The sequence below is a fragment of the Budorcas taxicolor genome, chromosome 1 (genome assembly GCF_023091745.1).
Source record: "Budorcas taxicolor isolate Tak-1 chromosome 1, Takin1.1, whole genome shotgun sequence".
Classification (NCBI taxonomy): Eukaryota; Metazoa; Chordata; class Mammalia; order Artiodactyla; family Bovidae; genus Budorcas; species Budorcas taxicolor.
Genome location: NC_068910.1, coordinates 87,097,724 through 87,121,611, shown reverse-complemented (window position 1 = coordinate 87,121,611; position 23,888 = coordinate 87,097,724). Strand labels below are relative to the sequence as shown.

The 23,888-nt window shown below is 39.8% G+C and overlaps 1 pseudogene; it reads right to left on the bottom strand.

Annotated features, from left to right (window-relative positions):
- Positions 1-1,064: 1,064 nt before the first annotated feature.
- The window catches only part of LOC128052210 (late histone H2B.L4-like), a 93,624-nt pseudogene continuing 70,800 nt past the window's right edge, over positions 1,065-23,888 (bottom strand).

Here is a 23,888-nt window from a genome sequence, read left to right as displayed (position 1 = left end):
GGACACAATTGAGCGACTTTCTCTTCACTTCACTTTGGGCTTCCCTTGTGCCTCAGCTGGTAAAGAATCCATCTGAAACGTGGGAGACCTGGGTTTGATCCCTGGGTTGGGAAGATCCCCTGGAGAAAGGAAAGGCTATCCACTCCAGTACTGTGGGCTAGAGAAATCCATGGACTGTATAGTCCTTGGGGTCACAAAGAGTCGGACACAACTGAGCGACTTTCACTTCACTTAATTTCATAGCTAAACAAAATATAGAAAAAGAGGTGATTAATTACTGAGGAACACAAATAAATAGATTGAACTACTGAATATAAAACTAAAGAAATAGACTACAAATAGGTTGACCATATCCATTTCCTAATATCATTCTCTTATCCTCTTGTATTTAAATACTTGTTTTTATCTGTAAATTCACTTCAAAAAGGCTATTCCTTAATGTTAGATTTTTCCAGCTGATAATGTGATATGCAGCAATATAGTTATTTTGACGTTTCCAAAAAGCTCAAAATCATGCAGTTAACTTGGTTTGCCACAAGGATATTTGACCCATTATGCTATTCTTGAATGTATTTTCCCTAGTCAATTAATTTAAGGAGAGAACCCACTTATATAACTGAGCTATGAAACGGTTGAATGATCTCATGATTCCCATTTCATTCTCTGATTTTTTTTTTTACTTTATGTAAGCATCATCATTAAAATACTTTAAAACAAAGAGTATTAGAAGGTGGATGGCTTTCTGTCTCTTGCTTTCTCTCCCTCTTTTACTTTCTCTCTCAATAAAACTCTCCAGATACATGCATCTACTGGGAGGAAAAGGAAGAGAGGCTAGGTGACTGATCCCCTATCAGTGTTGAATTTTCCTGGTTAATACAAAATACATGATTTCCAATCACCTGTACATATTATATTGAATCATGCAGTTACAGAATTAGATTATTACACTTACACATCCCATAGTCACACCCTGTTTTCTCAAACCTATTTTCATTTCCTTCCTCTTTTTTATATTATTATTATTAATGAGCTGTTCAGCCTTTATTAAGGTTGGGCCCCTGGGGTCACTTGGAGCTGGTGTACTTGGTCACAGCCTTGGTACCCTCGGACATTGCGTGCTTGGCCAGCTCCCCAGGCAGCCGCAGACGCACGGCCGTCTGGACCTTCCGGGACGTCACTGTGGTTCGGCCGAGTACTGGGCCAGCCAGGCGCCCTCGCCTGCCAGCCGCTCAAACACATCGTTCACAAACGAGTTCATGAAGCTCATGGCCTTGGAGGAGATGCTGATTTGGGGTGCACCTGCTTCAGCACCTTGTAGATGTACATCGAGTAGGTTTCTGTGCGCCGGCTGTGCCTTCTGGACTTCCTGTCTCCAGGACTCCTGCCCCGGGCCCCCTGCTACCGCTGTCCATACGCGGCGCTCACTCTCCTGCTCCTCCTGGCGGCCTATAGTAGTAGTAGTAGTAATAGTAGTAGTAGTAGTAGTAGTAGTAGTAGTAGCAGTAGTAGTATTGGCTTAAGTTTTCTTACTGTCTTTTTTACAGTACTGTAGAATTAAAAAAAAAAAACTACAGTAAAGTAGCATTAAAGTTTGTGAATTTAAAATGCTGGAGATGAGCAGAGACAAAGGTAAGTTTGTTCGAGCAAGATTGTGTAGAATTAACTTTTACAACCTATGTACTTATACATACACACTGTACAGAAGAAGCAAGGAATGAAATACTCACTTTTATATTGTCATTAGAGAGCATTTTAAACAAAACTGTACAAAACTTGTTTCCTATAATTAAGAACCATGAAAAGAGAGTTTATTGTTAAACTCTTAACTGCAATATATATTCTCTTCTTCCATAGATACTTTATCCAAATAATTAACTCAAATACCCAAATTTTATCCAAAATATCCAAGTAATAGATATTCAGTCTACTATGTTAAATGGCTAACATCATCAGACTCAGAGGGAATAAGACCAAAAAATAAATAAAGAAAAGAAAACCGGCCTTCACAGGCATCCATAATTTAAGTTCCTCTTGGCCTCTGGGTATCAGAATACTCTTCCAAGTAGATAACACTGGGTAACTTTGCCACCTATAGTCAGCACAGCTTGAAGAAGAAAATAATACGGAAGTGCTCCATTTGCTTGAGTTTTAAAAATAGTTTTCATTGGAGATATTAAGGATCTATCTATTCTCCAGAACTTGAGAACATAGAGCAACTTGAGGCTGTTTGAAAGTAAACTAAGTGGTCTAATTGGACGAATGCAAAATCAGCTCAAGAAAGCTGCTGAATTTGCCGTTAATGGTTTCTTAATCATATAACATACTCCTTTTCCTATGTGGAGCCAGTCTGTTGTTCCATGTCTAGTTCTGACTGTTGCTTCCTCACCTGCGTATAGGTTTCTCAAGAGGCAGGTCAGGTTGTCTGGTATTCCCATCTCTTTAAGAATTTTCCACAGTTTACTGTGATCCACACAGTCAAAGGCTTTGGCATAGTCAATAAAGCAGAAATAGATGTTTTTCTGGAACTCTCTTACTTTTTCCATGATCCAGCAGATGTTGACAATATGATCTCTGGTTCCTCTGCCTTTTCTAAAACCAGCTTGAACATCTGGAAGTTCACAGTTCACATATTGCCGAAGCCTGGATTGGAGAAATTTGAGCATTACTTTACTAGCATGTGAGATGAATGCAATTATGGCAGAAAGTGAAGAGAAACTAAAAAGCCTCTTGAAGAAAGTGAAAGAGGAGAGTGAAAAAGTTGGCTTAAAGCTCAACATTCAGAAAACGAAGATCATGGCATCTGGTCCCATCACTTCATGGCAAATAGATGGGGAAACAGTGGAAACAGTGACTGAGTTTATTTTGGGGGGCTCCAAAATCACTGCAGATGGTGATTGCAGCCATGAAATTAAAAGATGCTTGCTCCTTGGAAGAAAAGTTAAGACCAACCTAGATAGAATATTCAAAAGCAGAAATATTATTTTGTCAACAAAGGTCCATCTAGTCAAGGCTATGGTTTTTCCAGTGGTCACGTATGGATGTGAGAGTTGGACTGTGAAGAAAGTTGAGCACCAAAGAATTGATGCTTTTGAACTGTGGTATTGGAGAAGACTCTTGAAAGTCCCTTGGACTGCAAGGAGATCCAACCAGTCCATTCTAGAGGAGATCAGCCCTGGGATTTCTTTGGAAGGAATGATGCTGAAGCTGAAACTCCAATACTTTGGCCACCTCATGCAAAGAGTTGACTCTTTGGAAAAGACTCTGATGCTGGAAGGGATTGGGGGCAGGAGAAGAAGGGGATGACAGAGGATGAGAAGGTTGGATGGCATCACTGACTCGATGGCCATGAGTCAGAGTAAACTCTGGGAGTTGGTGATGGGCAGGGAGGCCTGACGTGCTGCGATTCATGGGTCGCAAAGTGTTGGGCACGACTGAGCGACTCAACTGAACTGAACTGACTGAATCATATAACTTGATAAATGCTGGAGAGGGTGTGGAGAAAAGGGAACCCTCCTACACTTTTGGTGGGAATGCAAACTAGTACAGCCACTATGGAGAACAGTGTGGAGATTCCTTAAAAAATTGCAAATAGAACTGCCATATGACCCAGCAATCCCACTGCTGGGCATACACACCGAGGAAACCAGAATTGAAAGAGACACATGTACCCCAATGTTCATCGCAGCACTGTTTATAATAGCCAGGACATGGAGACAACCTAGATGTCCATCAGCAGATGAATGGATAAGAAAGCAGTGGTACATATACACAATGGAGTATTACTCAGCTATTAAAAAGAATAGATTTGAATCAGTTCTGATGAGATGGATGAAACTGGAGCCGATTATACAGAGTGAAGTAAGCCAGAAAGAAAAACACCAATACAGTATACTAACACATATATATGGAATTTAGAAAGATGGCAATGATGACCCTGTATGCAAGACAGCAAAAAAGACACAGATGTGTATAGCAGACTTTTGGACTCTGAGGGAGAGGGAGAGGGTGGGATGATTTGGGAGAATGGCATTGAAACATGTATACTATCACGTAAGAATCGAATCACCAGTCTATGTCCGATGCAGGATACAGCATGCCTGGGGCTGGTGCACGGGGATGACCCAGAGGGATGTTGTGGGGAGGGAGGTGGGAGGGGGGTTCATGTTTGGAATCGCATGTACACCCGTGGTGGATTCATGTCAATATATGGCAAAACCAATACAGTATTGTAAAGCAAAATAAAGTAAAAATAAAGGTCAGGAAAAAAAAATAAAAAAATAAACACAAAAAAAGAAAAAAAAAGAAATTTTGAGAAAAAAAATAGACATGTTACCTATGTCCAATGAGAAGTACAAAATGTATATAAAGAAGAAAAATAAAAATTACTTATAATCCACCACCAGAGATAACCATATGTTAATATGTTGGTATACTTCCATCATTCTTTTTACTACACATCTATGTATGGATATATGGGTACATGTACATACTTACTTATATGCATGGTATATGTGTGTTAGAATTAATATGCATAGGTACTAATGTAAGTACCTAATTTAACAAAGTTGGGATGGTTCTATGTACATAATATTACAACCTTTTATATTCAAAATTGAAAACATCTCCCATATCATAAAATAGTCTCCAAAATTGGTTCTTAATGGTTACATTGTATCACTATATATTTTTTTTAACGATTTAGGCAATTAAATTTTTTTTCCAAACTTTTTGATTACCTTTTAAGGATTTAATTTTAAATGTAAGATCAAAAATTATATACATTCTTAGTTTAGAAGGGCATGGCAATCTTTTTAAAAACTTCATAAATCATCCAAAATTGATTTCTAAGAAGCATTAAATAATTACTGAAGAGAAAATATTCATGAAGTTAAGCAACTAAGTATATTAACAAATAGTCATTATATACATTCTTTAATTGAACTAGGAGTCAAGGCAAATTCATAAATCAGTGTAATAGTTGAGAATGGGCTTGAAGCCATCTTGGATGGGTTTAATTTCTCTCTACTACTTGTAGTTGGACATTATATTAGCCTGCATACCTGCTGTAACAGAATACCACAGGATATTCTGGGTGTTTTAAGCAACAGAAATTTATTTTCTCACCATTCTAGTGGCTGGAAGACCAGGATCATGCTGCCAGTCGGGCTGGTTTCTGGTGAGCTCTCTCTCCGTGGCTTGCTGATGGGCAGCTGCTTGCTGTGCTCTCACATGATCTTTTTTCTGTGTGCATACATCCCCCGGGCTCTCTCCCTCATCTTATAAGGACACCAGTCTTATTGGATGAGGCACCCACCCTTGTTCATCTCCTTAATGAAACTAGCCTTATTCATCTAGCCTTATTCATCTCCTTAATGAAACTATCTCCAAATACAGTCATGTTGAGGTTAAGGCACCAACATGCGAATTTAGGGGAAACACAATTCAGTCCATGACAGGTATGTTTGGCCACTTTACTTGTTGGTTGCATATATGGATTACCACATTTGTAAAATAAAGATAATAACACTTTATTGTCTATGATCAAATTAAAAGAGTTATTAGAGATAAAACTAAGATCATGGCATCCAGTCCAATCCCCAAATAAATGGGGAAACAATAGAAACAGTGAGAGACTTTATTTTCCTGGGCTCCAAAATCACTGCAGATGGTGACTGCAGTCATGAAATTAAAAGATGCTTGCTCCTTGAAAGAAAACCTATGACCAACCTAGACAACATATTAAAAAACAGAGACATTTCTTGGCTGACAAAGGTTCATATAGTCAAAGCTATGGTTTTTTAGTAGCCATATATGGGTGTGAGAGCTGGACCATAAAGAAAGTTAAAAGCCAAAGAATTATGATTTTGAACTGTGGTGTTGGAGAAGACTCTTGAGGGTCCCTTGGACAGCAAGGGGATCCAACCAGTCAGCCCTATAGGAAATCAGTCCTGAATAGTCATTGGAAGGACTGATGCTGAAGCTGAAGTTCCAATACTTTGGCTGACTTATACAAAGAACTGACTTGTTAGAAAAGACCCTGATGCTGTGAAAGATTGAAGGCAGGAGGAGAAGGGGACGACAGAGGATGAGATGGTTGGATGGCATCACTGACTCAATGGACATAAGTTTGAGCAAGCTCCAGGAGTTGGTGATAAGCAGGGAAGCCTGGCATGCTGCAGTCCATGGGGTTGCAATGAGTCAGATATGACTGAGTGACTGAACTGAACTGATAGATAAAAAATTCAAGGACAGTGCTTTGAAGACAACATTTAATAAATAAATAGTATCACATTAAAAATTGAGGGTTTACATACTCACTGTATACATTAATCAGTTCAGTTCAGTTCAGTTCAGTTGCTCAGTCATGTTCAACTCTTTGCGACCCCATGAATCACAGCACGCCAGGCCTCCCTGTCCATCACCAACTCCCGAGTTCACTCAGATTCATGTCCATCGAGTCAGTGATGCCATCCAGTCATCTCATCCTCTGTCGTCCCCTTCTCCTGCCCCCAATCCCTCCCAGCATCAGAGTCTTTTCCAATGAGTCAACTCTTCGCATGAGGTGGCCAAAGTACTGGAGTTTCAGCTTTAGCATCATTCCTTCCAAAGAACACCCAGGGCTAATCTCCTCTAGAATGGACTGGTTGGATCTCCTTGCAGTCCAAGGGACTCTCAAGAGTCTTCTCCAACACCACAGTTCAAAAACATCAATTCTTCAGCGCTCATCTTTCTTCACAATCTGACTCTCACATCCATACATGACCACTGGGAAAACCATAGCCTTGACTAGACGGACCTTAGTCAGCAAAGTAATGTCTCTGCTTTTCAATATGTTATCTAAGTTGGTCATAACTTTTCTTCCAAGGAGTAAGCGTCTTTTAATTTCATGGCTGCAATCACCATCTGCAGTGATTTTGGAGCCTCCCCCCCAAAAAATATGGCACTGTTTCCACTGTTTCCCCATCTATTTCCCATGAAGTGATGGGACCAGATGCCATGATCTTCGTTTTCTGAATGTTGAGCTTTAAGCCAACTTTTTCACTCTCCTCTTTCACTTTCATCAAGAGGCTTTTTAGCTCCTCTTCACTTTCTGCCATAAGGGTGGTGTCATGTGCATATCTGAGGTTATTGATATTTCTCCCTGCAATCTTGATTCCAGCTTGTGTTTCTATCAGCCCAGCATTTCTCATGATGTACTCTGCATAGAAGTTAAATAAGCAGGGTGACAATATACAGCCTTTACATACTCCTTTTTCTACTTGGAACCAGTCTGTTGTTCCACGTCCATTTCTAACTGTTGCTTCCTGACCTGCATACAGATTTCTCAAGAGGCAGGTCAGGTGGTCTGATATTCCCATCTCTTTCAGAATTTTCCACAGTTTATTGTGATCCACACAGTCAAAGGCTTTGGCATAGTCAATAACACAGAAATAGATGTTTTTCTGGAACTCTCTTGCTTTTTCCATGATCCAGCAGATGTTGGCAGTTTGATCTCTGTTCCTCTGCCTTTTCTAAAACCAGCTTGAAAATCAGGAAGTTCTCAGTTCATGTATTGCTGAAGCCTGGCTTGGAGAATTTTGAGCATTACTTTACTAGCATGTGAGATGAGTGCAATTGTGCAGTAGTTTGAGCATTCTTTGGCATTGCCTTTCTTTGGGATTGGAATGAAAACTGACCTTTTCCAGTCCTGTGGCCACTGCTGAGTTGTCCAAATTTGCTGGCATATTGAGTGCAGCACTTTCATAGCATCATCTATATACTATTAAAAACAGCTTCTATTACATAATTTCTAGGTTGGATGTCCTATTAGCCTTAATAATTATTATTAGGAATTAGTAGTTAATAGAAAAGAAATACAAACATTAAGAAAGTTATCCAGTATCAGGATTATGCAATGAATTGGTAGCATGATTAATAATAAAAATAAATATTTCAAGAAAAGTTATATCCTGTTAATTCCTTTGAAATAAAGATAATTTTCAAAAAGAAGATTGTCATCTTTTTGATGACTATTTATTAACTATAGTTGGTGAAAACACAAACTTAGAAAAGAAACAAAATTTATATCATTTGAAAGATTTGATTTTATTCAAAATTTCTAAAACTGTCTTCCATAGCAAAATAAATCTCCCAATACAACTGTTCCCAAAATATTTAGTAAGCTGCTAAACTTACTAAATTTAGTAAAGAATTTAGAAAATTCTAAATTTTCTAAAGAATAGGAAAGAATTTTCTAAAGAATTAATAAAGGATGGGAAAAACTAATGCCACGAGAGTAACAGCATTCATCTTGCCTCTTTAAAGAGCTTACTTGAAAATTGAGCAACATGTAAGTATTTACTGAGCCATGATTCATGATTAGTGGTAAGCCAGGTACCACCAAGAATGCAAAATAAGTTATGACACATAAATAGAAAACTAAGACAATACAGATATGCACACAGTACCTTGGAGTAGAGCTGAAGGACATCTAGCTCAGCATGGCAGGAGGAGGCTGAACAGGAATGCCAGTGTTACAGTGGTTATGCTAGAAGAAATGACATTAAACTGAAGATGAATAGCAGGCGGCTGTCCATGAAGGCAGATAAAAGGGGGAAGCCAGCCAGGTAAGGGAAGGGAAGTCTCCAAGTAAATAGACCACAGGACCAAAGACACAAACATGAGGAAAAAGTTATAGAAAATCACAAGTAATTTGGTCTTGCTGAACCAGAATTCCAGGAAGTGATTGTAAGCAATGAAGCTGGATAGGTAAGATCATGAATAGCTTGTATGTATTATCAAAGGAGTTTGAAATTTAGTCTGTAGATAATGAAGAACAGCCTTACTTAGTGTTATTGACATCTTAAATAGAGTTTTGCATCAGTTCTTTAGAGGATGGGCTTGAAGGTGAAAAATTAGAGGCAGGAAAACGAGTAAGAAGATCATTTCAGTCCTTGGGTTGGGAAGATCCTCTGGAGGAGGAAATGGCAACCGACTCCAGTATTCTTGCCTGGAGCATCCCATGGACAGAGGAGCCTGGCGGGCTACAGTCCATGGGGTCACAAAGAGTCAGACACCACTGAGCAATTAACACTTACCGCTTTCTTTCCACTCTGATGGTCTAGTCAGAATTGAGGTAGTGGAGACAAAAGGAAGGAGCAGAAAATGGCAAGAAGTACTTAGGCATTAAAATTATCAGAACCTATCACTGTGTAGATACAGAACTGTGGAAGAGGATGTTAATTAAACAGGAAGTATAGAAAAAGGAGAAATTTTGAGAGAAGCTGACACATTCAGTTTCTGAAATAGTAGCTTCAAGAAGCTGAAGAGTGGTTGACAGAAAACTGGATATATGAATCTAGAGAATGAGGATTAAGGCTGGGGTGTAGGGGTTGAAATAAAAGAGAGGACAAGATTTGCCACTAGATATTTGAAATGGCAAATGATTCAGGGATAGAATCCTGAGAAACACTGACTTTAAAGGATGAGTCATATGGAAGAAGTCTATGGAAGAAGCAGGCAAGAGAGGAGAACCAGCAAAACACTGGGTTAGAGAAGACAAGCATGCAAAAAAGCAGAACAGACTGGGACCCCTGATGAATGCGCATTGAATATGCCAAATAGAAAGTTATTTGTGATCTTAGAAACGCCAGTGCGTGTATTATGCATGCATGTGTGTGTGCTCAATTGCTTCAGTCATGTGAGACTCTTTGTGACCCTACGGACTGTAGACCACCAGGATCCTCTGTCCATGGGATTCTCCAGGCCAGAATACTGGAGTGGGTTGCCATGCCCTTCTCTGGGGGATCTTTCCAACCCAGGAATCGAACCTGCGTGTCTTATCTCTCCTGCATTGGCAAGCGAGTACTTTACCAATAGCGCCATCTGGAGGGACTGGAAAACCAGCCGATTGTAGTGAGTTGCTTTGAGTAAGTGACAGATCACAGAAAAGATGTTGGAATCTCTCTTGGGTTACACAGGCAGGAAGTACTGTCCCAACACCTGAATGATATCCTATGGGATGAAGTGAACGCAAGACAGAAGTGTCTGAAGTAAGGAATGTGCAGAGAAGTCTGAGCCAGATGTGAAATTATGGTTCAAGGGTAGGATTCTAATGTAGTGTCCTTATCAGAGAGAAAAAACTATTTCAAGTCCAGAACCAGTGACTGGAAGAAGCATTATCATTACAACTTGAAAACAAAGGAATCACAAGCAGAACTAGCAGTAAGCTTGACATTTAACATTGTGTCCTTCCCTGATGACTCAGTTGGTAGAGTCTGCCTGCAATGTGGGAGACTCAAGTTCGATCCCTGGGTCAGGATGAAAATCTTCACTCTAGCAGAGATATGCAAGAACACCATAACTAAATTGCAAGAATACATAAATCAAGAAAGTAAATCATCCAGAAAAGTAAGAAATGGACAAACTAAGAAAGATTAGCACTTCAGAAGTCAAAGAAAGGTGAGAGCTTTCATCTCTAGCACACACAAATTACCCCATAAGGATTTGCTGAATTAAGAACTAAATGGATAAGCAAAACAAGGGGAAAAATTATTTTTTTTACTGTGGATATTGGCAGCAGTTTTATTTTGTTCTACTTTAAAATAAGATGGCTACATAATATATATTTTTCATCTAAAATTTCCACTTTTTAAACTATATATGTATTATGCCACATTTCTATAGACAAGAGTTATTTTATAAAAGTAATCCTTTTTCCCTGGAAAAAGTAAATAGAATCAGTGGATGCCATTGATACAGAGCACTTGTAATCACTAAAAATTAGTGTTTCTCTATGACTGCACTATTTCTCAGTGTTCTCTATTAGCAGGAAGAGTATTAATCTGTTCAGTTTTATCCTAGAACCATGTTTTTACATATAATTAAAGATACAACAGACGCACAAAACATACCCTCACTAAAGGGCATACCTTAATAGAAACAGTATAACATGCTTCTATAATTAGGCAAGGTCAAGAAAAATGAATTAAAAACTGAGTAACTGCTAGAAGAGTTAAGAGAGGAAAGAAGATCTTGTCTGGAGGACAAGACAATAGAAAAATAAGTATAAAATGATGAGGTCACAAGGTGATAATACAGAGAACTGGACTTTGAGTCAGGAAGAAAAAGTTCTAGTTCTGTGATTCACTTTGTAGTCTAGGACAAAGCATTTAAGTGTTCCCAGTTCTTGCTTCCATTCTTTGCCCTTATCATTTGGTATGCAGCAGCCATAAGGATCTTCTTAAGATGCAAGTCAAACCATATCACTTTCCTGCCTAAAACTTTCGAATAGTTTCCTGTTACAGTTGAAATAAAGCCTAACCCATTCCCCACGACCTTCATCACCATATGTGAACGGAACTCTGCCTACCTCTCTGAACTCTGCCTACCTCTCTGAGCTCATGTCCTTTTGCTTTTCCCTCAGTAACTGTTCCTGGATTGTTTTATGCTCCTTACACCCCACAAAAGCTCACAGATGCTGTTTGTATAGAATACCGAGCCCCCAGTCCCACTGTGGTTGGGTGGTTTTTATCATTTAGGTGTCAACTCAAATGCTACCTCCTTAGAGGTGTCTTATTTGACTTTCTAAAGGGAAATAATTATTCCAGTGTCATCCATCTATCTCTGTCACACAACAACTTTTCTCTATAAAACTTACTACTATTAAAAATCAGATCTTTCATTATGCATGTGCTTTTATATGTGTGTCCCATCTATAAAACATTTCCTTGACTATCGTATTCATCATAGAAATTTCTGGGTCACAGTTGATGTTCAGTAAATATGTGTAAATGAAGGAGAATAAGGAAGGAACAATGAAAGGAAGGAGGCAGAGAAACAAACAATTGACAGCAAAATGAGGCAAAACTGTGGAAAAGAATATTGGAAATAACCACCCAGATATTATTTAGATACCATTCTATGCTTGAATATATTTAAATACCATACACTTGCTATGATTTAAAGGAATTACATATACTATTGTTTTCATTCTCTTGACATTTCAGAGAAACCTAAACAATGCAAAAATTTTTATGCATATGTACGGGAGCGAGTATGGATATGTATACTAATTTTCATGCTTTATTTGGGTGAAACTAGGATATACAGAAACATGAGACACCCTCAGAACACACTCAAGATGTCATCATTCACAGATCCATGTGCTACCCCTCTAAATTACACTTCTCCAGCTGGTATGGTTAATTTCGAAGTGGATAAGCTAACAGTGCCATATCACACCCAAGTAGTACAAAACTGTATAAAAACAAAATAAAACAGTGATAAACAATGGATTATTTCAATGGCATATGGCAGATACACCATCGGACCAGCCTCAAATACAACTCTTGGATTCTGTTTAAAAATCAGTGCTTGAATTATAGATTTAGCGTTCAAGGCACTCTTTGTAAGCAGCGAGCAATTATTCCAAAAAGAAGAAAGAGAGGGTCAGATAAAGGAGAAAAGGAAAACACACTGGTCATTGGAGAAGAAAGATAAACTAGAATTAGTGGGTAGTACATGCTTGACAATCTATAGGGAGTAACATAAAATGCATGAAGCATTCAACAGGAAGAGATGGCAACAAATAGACTGCAGTGGGTTGCCATGCCCTCTTCTAGGGGACCTTCCCAACTCAGGGATCGAACCCAGGTCTTCCTCATTGCAGGTGGATTCTTTACCAGCTGAGCCACAAGGGAAGCCCAATAATACTGGAGGGGGTAGCCTATCCCTTCTCCATCGGATCTTTCCAACCCAGGAATCAAACCGGGCGCTCCCGCATTGCAGGCGAATTCTTTACCAAAGAGTCACTTATATGACCATCTAAATTAGTCAAACTCACAGAAACAGAAGGAAAAATGGTGGTTGCCATGGGCTGGTGGCAGGGGAAAATGGGAATTGCTGTTCAATGGATTTAAAGATCCACTATATAACATCATGGGCTTCCCTGATAGCTCAGTTGGTAAGGAATCCACCCGCAATGCAGGAGCACCCTGTTCGATTCCTGGGTTGGCAAGATCTGATGGAGAAGGGATGGGCTACCCACTCCAGTAGGATTCCCTTGTGGCTCAGCTGGTAAAGAATCTGCCTGCAATGCTGGAGACCTGGGTTCAATCCCTAGGTTGGGAAAATCCCTGGAGAAGGGAAAGGCTACCCACTCCAGTATTCTGGCCTGGAGAATTCCATGGACGGTATGTCCATGGGGTCACAAAGAGTCAGACACAACTGAGTGATTTTCACTTTCATATAATATCATGCTTATAGTTAAAATCCTGTATTATACACTTAAAAGTCTGTAAAAAGAATAGATCTCAAGTTCTGTGTTTTTATCACAATAAAAAAAAATGATTTGTAACGTTTGCCAAAAAAGAATTTACTTACTTCATTTATAAATATGAAAGGACCTTTTAGTCTATGGCTTATTTTTATTTGTACACATCATTCAGTGACAAAAAGTAAATATTGTAAAATTAAATTATCTTGGCAAATATGGCTTCTTACAGTAGGAAATATTAACCATCACATGGTGACTGAAAAATAGAGATTCCCTCATCTCAACTCACTGCTCTATAATAATAAAATTATAAATTAAAACTTTCAACTCCTATCTGAAGCATGAAATTCCAGAGCCACTCTATATCAAGGGGAAAATTAAGTGCTTAAAGCTAAGATTCATATATTATCTCCCTGAGGGAGCTTCTGCCCTTAAAAAGAGAACCCACCACAATATAAATCATAACAAAATGATAATGAAAGGGATTTCCACAGATAATGACCTTTATTGCATTATCTCTGAATTGCCGCAGCCTAATGGAGAGTAGCCCCAAAGTTTATGTATACTGCAGATCATTGTATTTAAAAAGTCAAATGTGAGGATTCCTTGGTGGTCCAGTGGTCAAGACTCCATGTTTCCATTACCGAAAGTATGGTTTGATCCCTGGTGCTGCAAGCCACACAGCATGGTCCCCAAAAAAGTCACACATATGATCATGACAAAATGAGATAACACACAATTAACTGGTGAGCCCAATTCAGCAGGGACCCTTAACAAAATTGTGAAGAGGGAGGAGTCTGTGATTCATGGAAAAAATTTGGGATGAGCTCATGGTAAGGCTAAAGAACATATTCATTTATTCATCTCTATGAAGTCAGGAAAAGTATGCCATCCTGGTCTTCACTATGTTCCCCATGCTCTAAAAGTGTCCAGTAAAAGTTCCTTGGAGGAATGAGGGAAGGCATGTCCAAGGTTATATCTGGAAAAGGATGATTAAGCAAAAGTAGATACCTTGACAGTATATTTAAAAACCAAGCAAACAGCTTGTATTGCCATACAAGTCTTCTTTATGTTCAACATTATGAAATCTACATATTCAGAGTCTTTCGGTCTATAAAATCTACTCAAGTATTCACATAGGATTTATTCACTTATGTTTTCTTCATAAAAATGCGTTATTTAAGACTTGTTAGCTGATCCAGTGTTCTTGCCTGGCGAATCCCAGGGATGGGGGAGTCTGATGGGTTGCCACCCATGGGGTCGCACAGAGTCGGACACGACTGAAGCGACTTAGCAGCAGCAGCAGCAGCTGAATCAAAGAATTAAGGATAGGTTTTTTTTTTCCATAATTTTATACAAATGATGAAGTACATTTTAAAAATACACAGTAGTGCTGTGTGTCAATAAAACTGGAAGGGAAAAAGGGTTTATGGAGAAAGACAGTTGTAATATCTGAAATTTTATAATATAATTGCATAATTTTAGAGCAGATAGCCAATTTTGCTCTAAATAATCTGAGAACATATTCATATGCAGGTTTTAAGTTTAAATCTTGATCTTATTAAGATTGAATGTATCCAGTGGTTTATGTTTTGCAAATTTTTCTTTAAAATTCAATGAATTTATTCATTTATTGTTGTTGTTGTTCAGTAATTAATTCATGTCTGACTCTTTGTGACCCAAAGATTGCAGCACACTCTGTCCTCCACTATCTCCCAGAATTTGCTCAAATTGATCTCCACTGTGTTGGTGACACTATCTAACCATCTCATCTTCTGCTGCCCCCTTCTCCTTTTTTTTTCAATCTTTCCCAGCATCAGGATCTTTTCCAATGAGTTGGCTCTCATTAATCTCAAATGAATGAACTTATTCTCACAATTTGTGCCTTGTTAGAATTATCCAGTAATCTCATCTTAAGCAAATAACCGTATTCATTTATACAGTAACTGTTACAAACCTTTATCATTCTTCCTGAAATCACTTAGCTGGACTTGCCCACTCATTTTAAACAGATGGCCTAGCCTCCTACCTTACAGAGAAAATAGCTACCATCAGTCACAAACTCTACCCCCTATATTATCTGCATGTTCTTCATCTTTCCCCCTTCTGATTCCACCCCAGAGGATGCCTTGCCTAATTTCTTCCAAAGATAACACCGCTATCTGTATCCTTGATATCATCTTTCCCTCCCTTCCCTTTTCCTCTCATCATGGGTTCCTTCAATAAATGTTTATTGTGTGCCTTCCAGTGCCAGAATATTCAAAGCCTGGGGTTACAGTGTTAACCAAACAGACACAGCCCCTCTCCTCTTGGATTTTCCATTCTGTTGTGTCCTCCAAGCCCTTTTTAACATTCACTTCCTTTTTTATCTTCAATATATCCTCTCTCAGTGGCTCTTCTCATGCACAAGCTTGTTTAACTCACCCTCTCACTAAAAATGCATCTGCTCATTCTGCTGACCTTGAAGGCATATGTCTCCTTCCTGCGCTGCTACAATTCTAGAATAAGCTGCAGTTTCTGTTTCTACTTGCCCTACCTTTTATTTTACTCCTCACTGCACAGCAATTTTACTTTTGTTCTCTTACTCTAGTGAAACATTATTTATCTGCAGGCTTTGACACAGTCTTCCTTGCTTTGAATTCTCACGAATTCTAGGACAGAGTGTAGTTGATTTTCTTTTTGCTGCCACTTGTTCCTCTGCCTGCACCCTTACTGCTGGACTCTGCAAGATCCCTACTTTGGCTCTCTTTTCTCATTCTATCCATTTTTTCCTGAAGCATCCTACTCTGGTTTCAGCTTCTACCTATGTGCTAATGTCTCCAAAATCCTGTATATTCAGTTCAGTTCAGTTCACTCAGTCGTGTCCAACTCTGCGACCCCATGAATCGCAGCATGCCAGGCCTCCCTGTCCATCACCAATTCCCAGAGTTCACTCAAACTCATGCCCATCGAGTTGGTAATGCCATCCAACCATCTTATCCTCTGTCATCCCCTTCTCCTCCTGCCCCCAATCCCTCCCAGCATCAAAGTCTTTTCCAATGAGTCAACACTTTGCATGAGGTGGCCAAAGTACTGGAGTTTCAGCTTCAGCATCAGTCCTTCCAATGAACACCCAGGACTGATCTCCTTTAAAATGGACTGGTTGGATCTCCTTGCAGTCCAAGGGACTCTCAAGAGTCTCCGCCACAGTTCAAAAGCATCAATTCTTTGGTGCTCAGCTTTCTTCACAGTCAGACCCTCCTAAATTCTGTATCTACAATTTCATGTACCCAGAAGACATCGTCTCTTAAATGTCCACCAGCATCACATGCTAAAGAGATGGTACTTACTATTACAAACTACCATAAAGAAGCCTGGAGTGCTGCAGTCCACGGAGTCTCAAACAGTTGGACATGACTTGGCCACTGGACAACAACAACAAAGCATAAAGAAAGGGGGCTTCCCTGGTGGCTCAGAGGTAACGAATCCACCTGCAATGTAGGAGAGGTAGGTTCAATCCCTGGGTCAGGAAGATCCCCTGGAGAAGGAAATGGCAACCCACTCCTGTATTCTTGCCTGGGAAATCCTATGGAAAGAGGAGCCTGTCAGGCTACAGTTTATGAGATCGCAAAAAAGTCAGACACAATTTAGTGACTACACAACAACAATGACAACAAGCATAAAGAAAAGTATTACCAACTATAGCAACCAAAAAGCTACAAAATGTCAGTGATTTAGTGATTTAAAAGTATTTTTTCTTGCTTATGTAATATTCAGTTGGTAGCGGTGACGGCAGGATGGTATGGGGGTCAAGCTGGTCCCCGGACCTAAGTTCCTTGAGATTCTTTTTTAATATGTGACTTCCAAGCTCATTCAGTAGGACTTTGTCTGGCCAGCAGTTGGGAAAAGAGTTCATTGGATGGTGCGGAAAGTTTTTCTGCACCAGTTCTCGACATGGTATATTTCATCTTTACCTCTGTTCTATGGAACAGAATTCACTAACATGGTCCCATGTAGATGCAAAGGGCCTGGGAATGAGAGTCCAGAGCCAAGCAGCCACTTCTCAGCTGTACCAGGGGCATCAGTTTCCAGTAGACAGCCAGCATTCTCTGCCACAGAAGTCACGGGTGACCTTTACAGAGACAGACTTTTGTTTCCAGTCAGTTGAATAAGGACTGAGAAGTACAGAAGTGGAGACTCTCTGGGCACTTTCTTTCTGGAGGCACAACGGTGATGTCAAGGTGTTAATTTAATGCTTACAGAACTAAAACTTGGTTATTAAGGTAAGGAAGGGCTTAGAAAACACTTGGCCTCTCTGCCTTTTACCTTTATTCCTTTAATCCAAACTGCACATAATTCCCAAAATATCAGAGGCTTCTTTCCTAAGTTTTTCCTCTTTAAATTTATAGAATTGGATTTCTGATAATAATTTCTGGTAAATAATTAGAAATAATTAGAAATCTGGTAATAATTTATGGTAAAAAATTATAACAGATTAATGTGTGTAAACTCAGTTAATCATTTCACTCTGTGTTAAAACATTTAACAATCCTCCCAATGATTCTAAGATAAAGTACGAACACATACTGAGTCATGAAAGCCTTACAGCGGGACACCAATCTCACCTGTCTCACTGAACTGACTTGTCTCCCATCAACTCAGTGGCATTCTAGTCTCCCTAAGGTCAGAAGAAACCAAGAACAAAGAGGATGCTGGGAATATCCTTCCCATGATGCTCAATTCTGAATTAGAATCAGCCATTGAGAGGCATCACACAAGATTTGGAAGGTAAAGAGAAAACAGGGTATTATTCCTCTTTGCAATATTTTCTTACATTGCAAGCAGGTGCTTGAGTGGTTTTGAAATTTGAAGCACCTTCTGAGCAGCTTCTTGAGAATCATTCCATAGAAATTCCATATCATGATAGTCCATCTCCCCAAGGACTTCCAGTGAGTGTAAGCTTCCTAATGCCCTGAATTAAACATTTCAACCCTGCAATATAGAAAGTGCTGGTATTTTCCTGAACAAACATTGACAGATATACTCACCCAAGAGGAGCACACATATATACACAAACACACACCCTACGTACCGGCCAAATCAAAATTGTTGCCATTACTAAAATTCAATTTATTGTTTTGATATTTGCTGCCCTTTCTGCACAGTATGAACATTCCCTGACATTTCTTTTTTTTTTTTTTAGTATTAAGTTTTTTATTTTTTTAATTTTAAAATCTTTAATTCTTACATGTGTTCCCAAACATGAACGCCCCTCCCACCTCCCTCCCCATAACATCTCTGTGGGTCATCCCCATGCACCAGCCCCAAGCATGCTGTATCCTGCATCAGACATAGACTAGTGATTCAATTCTTACATGATAGTATACATGATAGAATGCCATCCTCCCATATCATCCCACCCTCTCCCTCTCCCTCTGAGTCCAAAAGTCCGTTATATTCTTGAAAAATTCCCACTCATCTTTCAAATTCACACATCATCTTCTAAAGGAAACCTTCTCTGTTTCTCCCAATTATTGACACTTTCTCCGTGGAAAGCCCATAACAGCTTGTTCATACCTCTCATAGTGTAGTTGAAACATTGTTTACATGTCCTCAACTTGTAGAGAGGAATCATGTTTTGTTATATCAATACTTAGTGGCCTCAGTTGCTAATGTAGACTGTCAGAGAGTAGGCATTCAATAGCATGGGTTATAGATGCTATTAAAAAAAGATTTGATTTTGAAATAAGATATCATTGATATAAACGAGGGCTTCTCAGGTGGCGCAGTGGTAAAGAATCTGTCTGCCAGTGCAGGAGATGCAGGTTTGATCCCTGGGTCATGAAGATCCCCTGGAGTAGGAAAAGGCAATCCACTCCAGTATGCTTGCCTGGAGAATCCCATGGACGGACTGGTGGGCATGGGATGGCAAAGACTCAGACATGACTGAGAAACTGAGCATGCACACACAATATAAATGAGAATTTTCTGCACAGCATACTCTTAACACAGAAAAAGTAAACCTGTATGTGAGCAATGAATCTAAGGCTCATGGGAACATCCCAGGAGTGGGTAAATGTGAACAGACAGATAAGCAAGTTAGCCTGCCCTGCTTGCCTGTCTCCTTTCAAATTATCACTCACAGATGTAGTTACTCCATCTACTGACATCCTAGAAAGCAAGTTTTATCCCAGTTCCTGACTCTGAGACCCTCATACATTTCACTTCCCCAAGACCTGTGGTGGAGGAAAGGGCTCCTCCATGTTGTTGCCTGAATGACACTGTGACGCTGACCCTCCCATTGGAGATGCCCTGGTTGCCCAGACAAGTGGCACCACCTGCTGTCTCAGCGGCAGCCTGGGTGCAGGGGACCATGCTCCAGCCACACATGCAAGGCCCCAGGACAGCCAGGAGAGGAGCCCCAGCTGCAGTGTCGGTTTTCCCTCATTAACACTGGGTCAACATGACTGCTATTTCAAATGGTCCCTCTTTAATTAAATTGATGCCAGCTTCTGCGTCTTGCTCCATTCTAGGAATTTTCAGTCTGCTACCGAAGGCAAAGAAAGAGAGAAAAAATTAATCTGATGCACCCTTTTGCTTGGTTTTAACTTTCAAGGGAAGCTTTATTCAGATGAAACACTTCTAAACATTTTAAACAAAAGTTAAAACCATGCATTCAATTGATTCAGCAAATATGGAATTTATTGGGCCTTGGCCTGACCAAGGTTGTCTTAGGGCCTGGAGGAGACAGATAAAACAAAATGAGCATGTTCCTTGTCCTCTTGGAGTTTATAGTCTGGGGTTTTATTGGGGGGTGGGGAAATAAATAAAAAATAAATGTGCAATATAAGAGTAAGTGCTAGGGAGTCCAGCCTGGCACTCTGGGATGACCTAGAGGAATGAGATGGGGGGAGGGGAGGGAAGCTCAAGAAGGAAGGGATATATTAATGCATATGATTATGGCTGATTGGCATTGTTGTACAGTGGAAACTAGGGCTTCCCTGGTGGTTTAATGGTAAAGAAACCACCTGCTAATGCAGGAAACTTGGCTTTGATCCCTGGGTTGGGAAACCCCCTGGAGAAGGGAATAGCAACCCACTCCAGTATTCTTGCCTGGAGAATTTCATGGACAGAGGAGCCTGGCAGACTACAGTCCCTGGGGTTGCAAAGTGTCGGACACTACCAAGAGATTAGGCACAGCACAGCACAGCAGAAACTAACATAATGTTCTAAAGCAATTAAAAGTAAATTTAGACACCAAAAGCATTTTATTCTGGGGTTTAGCTGATTAACAATGTTGTGATAGTTCAAGGTAAACAGTGAGGGGACTCAGCTTTAAAAATGAAAGATGAATAAAATTTTTAAAAAGAATTAAAACTTGGGGAATTTAGTCTCAAAAAATAAATTTAGAAAAAGAAGACTAAGTGCTATGAAGAAAACTAGAGCAGAGGAAAAGCATAGAGAGAGCCCGTAGGGGTAGATGGAAGACGCTCTTTAAGCCAGTGTGGTCCAACTCCACTGTGATGAAAAGCCCTTTGTGTGAAGATCAAATAAAGCAAGGGAATAAGCCAGGAAAGTATCTGTGAGCATTCCAGGCAATGAGAAAGGCCTGCGGAAGTAGAGCCTGGAGTGTTCAAGGAACAGTGAGAGGGCCAATGTGGCTTCATCTGAGACTGAGGAGATGAACTGGAGAGGCGGGCAGGGGCCAGGTCATTTAGAGATTTGCAGCCGGAGTCAAGGCTTTATTTAGCGAGGGTCTAAATTACCATGACACTTGTGACAGGGCTTTAATTAGGGCCGTGCTCAACATTCCTCACTTCTCTTGAGGCAAGAAAATAAATTAGCCAATCTGGAAGGAATAAAACCAAGAAAGTTATTCCTGGTGCCAATTGTTCTGTTATTTGTTATGCTATCTGTTTTTTAAAAGTAATTACCTTGTTAAAACAGCTCATTTATTTACACCCAAAGGACTTTGAATAAACTGAAGTTAAATGGGTGTGAGTGTTTTTACAAAGCTGGGGGGAAATTTCTTAGCCTGTGGTAGGAGAGATTTTGCCAATGCCCTTGTGAAATCCTTTTAATTTCCAGGGAATGCAGTCATGTTTTTAGATTTTTTGATTAAACCTTAGAAGATGATCTATTGTTTTACATGTGAGAACACTGTGACTTTTGCAAAAGTCATTCAGGTCATAGTGGCTGTTCCAATCAGATTTTGGCAACACTTCAGTATGTGGAATGGACCTGGGAGCCAGATATACCCAGACTGACACTGCCATTCTGAGTCTCAGTTTCCCCAAATTGGTTGATACTAGAATCAAATGTCTAGTGCCTGGCATACTGCATGCACTTTAATCTAGCATCTGCATTTCTTTAGTGCCAATCATTATACCTCATGAAGTTGGGCAAAGAAAACATGGCTGTACTTCTTCTCAGTAAACTATCCCCCAAGGCCACAGCACATTTTGTTTTTTCCATTAATTTTTTGCTTTCTGGCACCATCCCTCTTAGAAGCCAAGTCAGTGTAGGAAAGCCTTGCCTTTCTTCCTGTATATAACAACCTTCACACTGAAATAGGCCATTGATGTTACCAAGACCTCTACCACACCATGTATACAACAAACAAGTGGATCCCAAACCTACTTGGCAAGATTTTAACTTAAAATCTTGGGTCCTCCTATTCCATCCCACAAGGCAGCATGCTGCTACATTTTGATTTGAAAGATGTTTGTACACATGTAAATTCACTCCTAGTGGATCAGCCACTTAATCTCAAAATATGTCGCATGAGTGTTCTCTGGTTCCAGGATCCATAGAAGCAATTTATAACTCGAAGAAAGAAAATAGTACCACCTAGCAGGTATTTGTCCCTGGCTTTTTATGTGACAAAATCCTCTGGGATTTTCATTGTTGCTTCAAGTTGCTAAGCTCCCAAGGAAGCGTCTTTGAACAGCCACAAACTTGCTGATGTAAGGAAGTATTCTTGAGGTTCTTCTTCCAGATTTCACGAATCATTAAAGATCTGAGATAAACCCAACAGACAATTTTATTCACTTGCTTCCAATTCATTGTTGCTATTATGTAAAAATGACCCATCTTACAAAGGATTCAGAGCTATCTGCCTCTTTGGTCATGAGCTTCTCCAGACAACTAGAGCCTCAGCCCTGAACTGGGCTATAATATTAAATTTTGGCATTGCTCCTAGGTCTATCCTTGTCACAACTCATAAATCATTTTTAGTTTATTAAAATGTAAAACACTTATATAAAGAATTGAGTATAAAAATTTCATGTAGACACTAGAAATTTCTTAACAATGTCATTGTGTAAAACCCATTTGCTCTGTGGTGATTCCGAAGGATGGGATGGATGGGGTGGGAAGGAGGACCAAGAGGGAGGAGATATATGTCTACATAATGTCTGATGCCTGGTGGCTCAGTGGTAAAGAATCTGCCTGCCAATGCAGGAGACATGAGTCTGATCCCTGGGTCAGGAAGATCCCTTGGAGAAATTAATGGCCACCAACCTCAGCATTCTTGCCTGGGAAATCCCATGAACAAGGGAGTGTGGCAGGTTACAGTCCATGGGGTCCCAAAAGAGCAGGACGTGACTTAGTGTTTAAACAGCAGCAACAATGACTGATTCACTTTGTTGTGCAGCAGAAACCAACACAACATTGTAAAACATCTATGCCTCAATTTTTTAAAAATGTGACAAGTACAAAAACAAACAAACAGAAAAGACCATTTGCTATCTCCCATGGCCTTTGGTGCTTTATTTCTAAGCAGGGCTGCTCAGAGGGAATTTCTTCGGAATCAAATTTTCTGGACTTCAAAAGACTCCATGTAGAATATTGGAGGTATTGAGGAATATATTTTCATGCCTTCCCCAATAGGGTTCTAAGAAACTAGCAGACTGGCTACAGCTGTATTGAAGGAAACAGGTCAGAAAAAAGAGTTAGAAATTCACTGTGACATCATCGAGAAAAAGGAAAGTAACCATTTTCATGATCATCTTTTTCCCTCTTCTTTGATTAGAATTCTTTTCATCCCTTCTGAAACTTCCACTTGCTTCTATGCTTTCAAAACTCATGTCTATTGTATTTTATATGTAACTTCACCACATTTCTCACTTTTACTGAATTGAACTGAGAATGTTTTTTCAATGTCTTCATTTACAGATTCAAGCTTTGACCTTTCTCTTTTATAGCAATCAGTTCAGTTCAGTTCAGTCGTTCAGTCGTGTCCAACTCTTTGCAACCCCATGAATCACAGCACGCCAGGCCTCCCTGTCCATCACCAACTCCCAGAATTCACTCAGACTCATGTCCATCGAGTCAGTGATGCCATCCAGCCATCTCATCCTCGGTCGTCCCCTTCTCCTCCTGCCCTCAATCCCTCCCAGTATCAGTCTTTTCCAATGAGTCAACTCTATGCATGAGGTGGCCAAAGTATTAGTTTCAGCTTTAGCATCAGTCCTTCCAATGAACACACAGGACTGATCTCCTTTAGAATGGACTGATTGAATCTCCTTGCAGTCCAAGGGACTCTCAAGAGTCTTCTCCAATGCCACAGTTCAAAAGCATCAATTCTTCGGAACTCAGCTTTCTTCACAGTCCAACTCTCACATCCATACATGACTACCGGAAAAACCATAGC